The sequence below is a fragment of the Mus caroli genome, chromosome 7 (assembly GCF_900094665.2).
Source record: "Mus caroli chromosome 7, CAROLI_EIJ_v1.1, whole genome shotgun sequence".
NCBI lineage: Eukaryota > Metazoa > Chordata > Mammalia > Rodentia > Muridae > Mus > Mus caroli.
The window spans coordinates 81819625-81827991 of NC_034576.1; the positions used below are offsets into that span (position 1 = coordinate 81819625).

The window sequence follows — 8367 nt, forward strand, 5'->3', positions numbered from 1 at the left end:
AGGTGCTCGCTTCGGCAGCACATATACTAAAATTGGAACGATACAGAGAAGATTAGCATGGCCCCTGCGCAAGGATGACACGCAAATTCGTGAAGCGTTCCATATTTTGCAATCTCGATTTGGGCTGGAGAGATGGCTCAGTGGGTAAGAGCACCCGACTGCTCTTCTGAAGGTCTGGAGTTCAAATCCCAGCAACCACATGGTGGCTCACAACCATCCGTAACGAGATATGACTCCCTCTTCTGGAGTGTCTGAAGACAGCTACAGTGTACTTACATATGAATAAATAAATCTTTAAAAAAAAAAAAAAGAAAATTTCAGGAGAAACAAAACAAAACAAAACACGTATCTCATGACAGTCCGCCCTGCCGCAAGCCTAAAGCTTTAGATCAAGAGACTGAAACCTCACGCCAAATAAACCTTCTTCCTTTACGTGATTTATCTCAGTATTTGCCACAGAGATGGAAAGCTGAGGAACGCAGATCTGCATCTAGAGTATTCAAGGCCTCCCCCAACTCAGTAGTAAAAAAATACATGCTATGATGTAGATGAACTTTGACAAAGTGAAAGACAGTCACAAATGACATATATTATTCCGTGTATGTGAAATTTCCAGGATAGGTGAACCTGTGAATACAGAAAGATTAATAAGTGCAGGGATGGGGGTAAGCATTCAGGAGATGGGAAGTTATTACTGACAAGCAAAGGTTTTTATTTTTAATTGTTATCAGTGGTGTTCATTTGTAATATGACAACTATCATCTATCTATCTATCTATCTATCTATCTATCTATCTATCTATCCATCTATGTGGTGGAAATTGTGGACAACTTGTAGGAGTCAGCTCTCTCCTTTCACCATGTGGGCCTTGGGGCTTGAACTTACAATTTCAGGCTTAACTGCAAGGGCCTTTACCTGCTGAGCCATTTCACCAGCCTGAAACAGGTTATTTTTAAAGGAACTATGATGTGGCATTGCTTGTAGTGCTGGTTACACACTAGGATTACTCTAAGGACCACTGAACTGTACACATTCAGTAGGTGAATACAGTGCTTTCCCACATCTGCATGAAGCCCTGGGCTCCGTGCCCAAAATCATAGAAAACTGAACTGATGGAAAGCACCTGGGATCCCAGGACTCAGGAGGCGGAGGCAGGACATCAGAAGGTCAAGATCATCCTTGGCTTCCTAGGGAATCTGAGGCTACCCTGGGCTACATGAAATTCTGTCTCAAAAAGGAGAAGGAGGAGGAGAAGGAGGAAGGGGAGAGGGGAGAGGAGGGGAGAGGGGGAGAGGAGGGGAGAGGGGGAGAGGAGGGGAGAGGGGAGAGGGAGAGGGGGAGAAAGGGGGAGAGAAGGGGGAGAGAGAGGGGGAAGAAGAAGAAGGAGGAGGAGGAGGAGGAGAAGAAGAAGAAGAAGAAGAAGAAAGAAGAAGAAATCATGACAATAAAGATTTCTCACTGACAGGGTACTTACCCCACAGTGGGCACTATCTGCAGTATTTCATCGTCCAGTGTTATGACATGGATCCTGTTTTGAGTTATGGCGGAAGGCAGTGGGGCTCACATGACCAACAGATACGCTATAGCCTAGAGCTGAATTCAGATAGATCCTTCGCATATCAAGCGCGTGCTCTTCAACTTCATCGTGTGTACTACAAGCTAAACCTGATTCCTTTCGGTTTTATTTAATACACAGATTGACCACCTCGTGTTCCTCATGGTGGTGACGGTGCTTGAGAGTCTCTTCAGTTAATATGTCGCAGACCTCACCCTCATGTGTTTTCATGAGTGTACAGTTCACTGGTATTGAGAATATTTACCTCAGGAACAACCATCTCCACCACGCAGCTACAGAACACTCCCCTCTCCCAAGACTGAAACCAGGCATCCATTGAACCTCGCTCCCGCTACCTCTCCCCATGTCCTATTGTACTTCCTGTGTCTGAATCTGACACCTCTAGGTGCCTCATAGAACGGGAACATTATAGTTTATTGCTCTCATCTATAGTTATTGCTCTATCCTTATTGGCTTATTGCTTTCAGCATAACAGCCTCAAAGATCATAGTGTTGTAGTGTGTGTGTGTCAGAATTTCACTTTTCTTACCCACTCCTCCATCCGTAGACATTCAGTTTGTTTTTTTGTTTCAGTATACAATCTCTATGTAAATCAAGTTTAACTTTTAAGGTAGCATGTCTGGATTTGAGGATGATATAACAAATGAGCTCAGGGCCAGATAGATAGATAGATAGATAAAAAGATAGATTATACACACACACACACACACACACACACACACAGACATATGAGAGAGAGAGAGGCCAAAGCCAAGGCCAAAGCCAAAGCCAAAAGCCAGGAATGATGGTGCATGCCTGTTATCCACTCACTGTTGTGAGTCAGCTGTAACTTGGCTTTGGAATCCAGGCTCAGGAACAGCTGTGACTGGAAACACTGCTAGTCTCCAGATGGAAGGAAAAGATAGTGGGTCTTCAAACTCCCATTTGGAAGTGACATGGGTCGGTTCCATTCATGTTCTGGTAGTTAAGCAAGTCACATGACTAAATATAAGGTCAGTGGAGTTGCAAATGTAATCCTCCGGAAGAGGGATACCCCAAAAAGGGTGACCCTAGAGCAGTGAGGAGTGTCTGAGATAATTCAAACTACCATGATGTTTCTTTCGGTCATAATAATTTGCTTCCTTCAAGCAACTTATCTCAACATTCCTCCTTGATAGATAGATAGATAGATAAATAGATAGATGTCTAAACAAACAAACAAACAAACAAATAAGGTCACTGAGGTAGACTCACAAGTTCACATCCAGCCTCCACTAGCTAAAAAGACCCTGCGTGAAAAGAGATTTTTAAGAAATGAATCAACATACTGCATTTGTAAGTTACAAAAGGGAATACAGAGATAAGGACAGAAGCATGAAGGAGGCATGTGGATGCCTGGAGATAGGGGCTGCAAGCCCTACAGGGTGCTAGGTAAAGCGTTAACTCGGGTGAAGGCATTCACAGGCCTCTACACTGGCCCATCTGCTCATCACTCCTGCCAATTCCCCACTCGGATTCCACTGTGGACAAGCTGTCTTGAGTTCTCCCACCCAGAGGCCTCTGTAGCTGCTGCCTTTACCACGTGGAATGCCACCCACTGCCCATCCAAATCCACCCTGGGGACCTTTAAGCAGCAGCTCAAATCTCCATAAACCCAAACCAGAAGCAACTGTTCCCTCTTATGAATAAAGATTAGCAGCACAGACTGCACAGTGCTGCTTGCTGCTTGGTCTTTGCAGGTGTCTCTAGGACATCCCCTTTGTCCTATATCCCCACCCACATGGGGACAGGACTTTGCCTTATCACTCACACTCAGTCCAACTCTCTAGCACTGAAAATACATTGCTCAGTAAACTGTTTACTGTCTGGTTAATTAAAAATATGATAAAAACAATATATGGGTCTCTAAAGGGATTTTAAGTAGCTTTAATATTGCTTGATCACATGAATTTTGGTAGGAAAGGATTTGCAATGCACTTATTTAATGCACATTTTACTGACTTCTTTGGAATTAATAGTGGAGAGCAGTCGATTTTTATTACTGTAATTAAATATGATGTCAGGAAGAGAAATGTTTTGTGACTGAGACATCACCTACCTGTCTGATACTTTTTTTAATGTATCTGATAGTCTGGAACACCTTCAAGGTGTGTGTGTGTATGTGTGTGTGCGAGTAGGCAAATGTATATGCATATACATGTGTGTGCATGTGTGTATACATATATGTGCATGTATATGCACGTGTGTATATGCATGTGTGTTTTGTGCATAAATGTGTATATGTATGTATGCATGTGTGTATACATATATGTGCATGTATGTGCACATGCATGTATATACATGTGTGTTTTGTGCATAAATCTGTATATGTGTGCATGTATGTATGCATGTGTGTATACATGTGTGTGCATGTGTACATGTGTGTATATACATGTGTATGTACATGTGTGTACGGGTGAGTTTCATGAGTGTTTTCAATGCCGGGTCTTATGTATAAGTATCACTGCAATATTTATCATCTCATTTGAGTCACCTCAACAAAAAGTCACTATTGCACTTTCCCCCAAAACTATCTAATCAAGATTTTATCTTTATCATTTTTAGGATATTCTATTTTTTTACTTTAAAATTTAATTTTTTTGGTGTGTGGGAGGCACACGCACGTGTGCACACACACACACACACACACACACACACACACACACATAATGGGAAAGCACCATGTGGAAGCCAAAAGACAACCTTGTGGCGTCAGTTTTCCGCTCCAGTTGACACAGAATCAAACTCAGGTCCTCAGGCTTGCACAGTGGGCGCTTTACCCACTGAGCATGTCACGGCCAGGCTCCCACTCCAACATCTTCTTCTAGCCAACTTTACATGTGGATCAAGGAAACAGCACAAACCAAATCGGTTATTTTCCCACCACTACTTCCAGCCAGCTGGAAGCTTTTTCTAACATCAAAAGGAACCAGGTCCCTGACTTGCATCCTCCACTGGCTTCATTGACCATTGCCACACTGGGCCTGAGAGCTACTAAACCAAGGTAGTCAGCCCGATCAATGAGAAGCTGGCCGGGAGGCACAGCGTGCATTCTGAAGCTAAACTACCCATGAGCAGCGCAGGGTGTGACAGTAACCAACAACCTTGCATTCCTTGGTCTGTCTCATGTCAGGCTGTCAGGGGAACCCAGACTCAACATCCACACTGCAGCCTCTAGTATCGCTCTCTCGGCCCCTCCCCCTCCCCCATTGCCCTCACGGTGATTAAGATGATGAGGTTTAATCCCCCGGAACTTGACACAATCCTCTGACTGGTCTTCAGATAATCCACAGCAAAAGAGGGTAGGTGTGGCAGTGCTCTGGGAAGGTTGAAGTGGGAAGGCCACACGTTGCAGACCATCCAAGTTACATACACACATGTGTCCATGCTTATGTGTATGCTAAAAATCATTTGATCACCAGGAAGACAACTCAGAAAAGAAGCTGGACTCTGAAGAAAGGCTCTTCAGCGGCCCCTCTTAGAACCATTACAAATTTTCTTCAGAGCCTGGCCTTTGCCAGGTCTGCTTGAAACACTGTCCATTACAAACTCATCTGCTTAGTCATAGGGCCCCAGAGGGGGAAGCATATTACAGTTGGCTGCAAGTGATAAAGAAAAGGACAGCACAGGAAGTCACTGTGCTTGCCCAGGGCCACAAAGCTGAGGAGGGTGGAACCAGAGCTCAAGCGACCACAACAGAGATTCCAAAGCTGGTTGCTCTCAGTCATTCCCTGAGACCCTCCAATGATTGACAAGGTTAGGAAGCTGCTGGGCGGAGCAGAGTCCATAATACAGCTCTCCCCTCTTCCCGTGTCGTGTACTTTTTAGCTTCTCTCAGGTCAAATCCTGTTGAGAGGTTCTGAGTTAGACCCAGTTCCACACGAGTGAAGTCCCGGAGCATCAGTCACCGGAGACTGTAAGCAGGGCCACCGTAGAGCATGAGCAGGGTCACCACAGAACGAGAGTAGAGAGGAACACACTGTCTCTATGTAATCTTGAACTTCTGATCCTCCTACCTCTGCCTCCCGAGTCCTGGGATTACAAGTGTGCATGCCTGACTACATCAGGTCCATCCTGTGCTGAGAATGGAACCCAGGGCTTTGCGATCCGTAGGCAAGCAGTATGGGCTGAGCCGCACCTCCAGTTCTCCTGCATTCTCAATTAAATTCATTCTCAAATCAGCTTTACACACATATTCTGGCACCTGAGTATCTCAGGCCAAGGCTCACTAAGTCTACAATCCCTGGAGGTTGTGAAACTTGAAGGCGAACGAGGCCATTTTTGCCCCCTGAATGACCTCCCACAGGGATGCTTTATAAAGTGAAATAATATGATTAAACAGAATATGGCAAGAGCCCTGGAAGAGCGGTGGAGACACACAGGGGAACAGTGCTGTGAGCTTATTATAATGGATCCTTTTTTAAGTCACCCAGCCAAAAAGGAGAGGTACCCGTCCTCCTAGCTTCCGCCTCTGCCTGGGCTTTGTCTGCTCGCTTTTGGAGCTTCAGTGACTCATCCTTTGAGAATTCCTAAGCTGGACAGATGTCTTGGCCGATCCTACCTTCCTGATACAGGAGGGAAAACCTACTTTTACTGTGGTGAGGTATCGGCCATTCACTGCAAACAGTCCCCTTTGTGGCTGGGATTCAAACTAGCGAACTCATCTGAGATCCCAGGAGTCACCACAGCCATCCCAAGGCCGGAGATGATGCCTCAGCACTCACAGGCAGGAGGAGACCCATATCAGGCTGAGCCGGCTTCCTCAGCACGTGTGCAGCCCTGTGTATAGCCACCAACCAACTCTATTTAAAGGGAAGAACCAGAAAGCTGTAGCTCAGAACCAAGTGTGTGCACCCACACACACACACACACGCCTGCACCCACAGTCATGAATACAACTCTCTCTCGACTGGCAGCAAATCTATTTATATACATTCCCCATTTTTAAGACTTTCGTTTTAATGAACAATTGTGCATACTTATGGCTCTCCAACCACACAATGCTTTGGTACCTGTGTATTAGTGAGGTGACTACATCCAGTTGGTTAATATCCTTATCTGATGACAAACCCAGAGCTCATCTCTCATGGTCTAAACCATCTCAGCAGAAGAAAACACATGACCATGGGGGAGGCTGTTTCTCAGTGAAATCCTTTGCTACCAAAGCCTGGCCTTCTCTTTGTCAAGAGAGAGCAGATTACAGAGGAATAAATAAATATTGAGGAGAAACTTTATTGAGGTAACATGACAACTGGGGGAAAACCGAAGAGCAATGGAGCCTCTCCTCCTCTCTACTGTCCCACAGTTATGGGTGCTTTGAAAGGTCTGGGGTTTAATGCAGTTCCAAGAGTCTATTTCCGTCCACACTCTGGGGTGTCCCATACCTTCAAAATGAGAAATGGGGGAGTCTGAGGGATATTTTAGAGGGACTTCTGGATCCTCACTAAGCAGCCTTCAAAGGCTGCTACTTGCTCACATTGCTTTGTTTGTTTGTGACAAGGCTTCATTGTGACAGAGGAGGACTCATTATGTAGCTTCAACTCAAAGCAATCCTCCTGTCTCGGCTTCCTGCTGGAATAACAGGAGACCGGTGCTGGCTCCTCCTCCTTGAGTTGGCTCATGCTTTCCTTGTCAGGGTCCTGAAATGTATTAAGAGAAAATTTAGCATTGCTTCAAATCTAAATTCCTTCCTCTGGCTATGTGTTCCTTCTGTCTCTTGCCTCTTCTCTTGGAGCCACACTGCGTGCCTTGGCAGTGTGTCGGTGGCTGCCTCACTGGAGTTCCCTTTCGGGTAGTCAGTATTCTCTCCATCAGGCACGTGCCGTTGCGAACGGAGCCTCAGGTTCACAAAATGGTAGAACCCAGCCTAGGTGCATGGATGGAGAGGGTGAGTGATGAATAGCGAGTCTTGATAAACACCGGTGGAACACCACGCACTGTACTGATCTTCTATCAGCAACCAGCACTTACCAAATATAGTCAGTGAGAACTCTAAAAGGCTAAAAGGCACGGCCAAGACTGCAGTCTGACTTCAAAGGTCACTTCTTCCAAGTGGCCTCCAACCACAAGGGTTGGTTAAAAGCTGAAAGAACATAGGGACCATAACAGGTCCATAAAGTCCTGCATGTTCCCACCCACTTCCCTAGCTGAAAGAGGTCAAAGGCTGCTTGCTGCCTCCACCTCTTTGTCGCCTCCACCTCTTGCTTTCTGGTTTAGTGACTCACCACCTCTGCTCTACTAAGTTAGGACTCCACACTTCAAACACCTGCGTCCTGAGCTACAGGTTCATCTTCCTGGGCACACCAGTGCTGAGAACCCCACGGCTGGGCTATCTCTTTCCCCAGTTCATCTCTATAAGACTCCGGACCTTTCTGGCCCAGAACTCAGAAAGCCATCACAATAGGCCCTCTCCTCTACTCCGTATCATCAACCATCAAACATAACCCATCCTTTAGCAGGCTCCCCTTATCCCGCCCCTCGGGGAGGACCTTACCCAATAGCATCTAGGCCCACTGGCTAAAGACATCAAAAGTAACCAATTATAGGAGAATTGCCCGCTAAGAATCTCCGCCTCCACCTTGAGGAGCAGTCCTACTGACCAATGGGCTACCATATAGACGCAACAAGCGCGCTGAACAAATAGAGTGGCGGCTGGGTGATCCAATGGACACTGGAAGAGCCTTGCTTGGGGGCGTAGCAGAGGCGGTCGTCAGGGGCGTGGCGGCAGTTGCCTGGGCGGGGCCGGTAGCGGCGGGAGCTGCGCTGGCCAGGGG

General features: G+C 46.2%; 1 non-coding gene across 1 annotated transcript; it reads left to right on the top strand.

Moving 5' to 3' along the window:
* The first annotated feature begins 2 nt into the window (after positions 1-2).
* Positions 3-109, top strand: LOC115031689. The gene has a single exon (XR_003837348.1). It is a non-coding gene; the product is annotated as a U6 spliceosomal RNA (small nuclear RNA).
* The last annotated feature ends 8258 nt before the right edge of the window (positions 110-8367 follow it).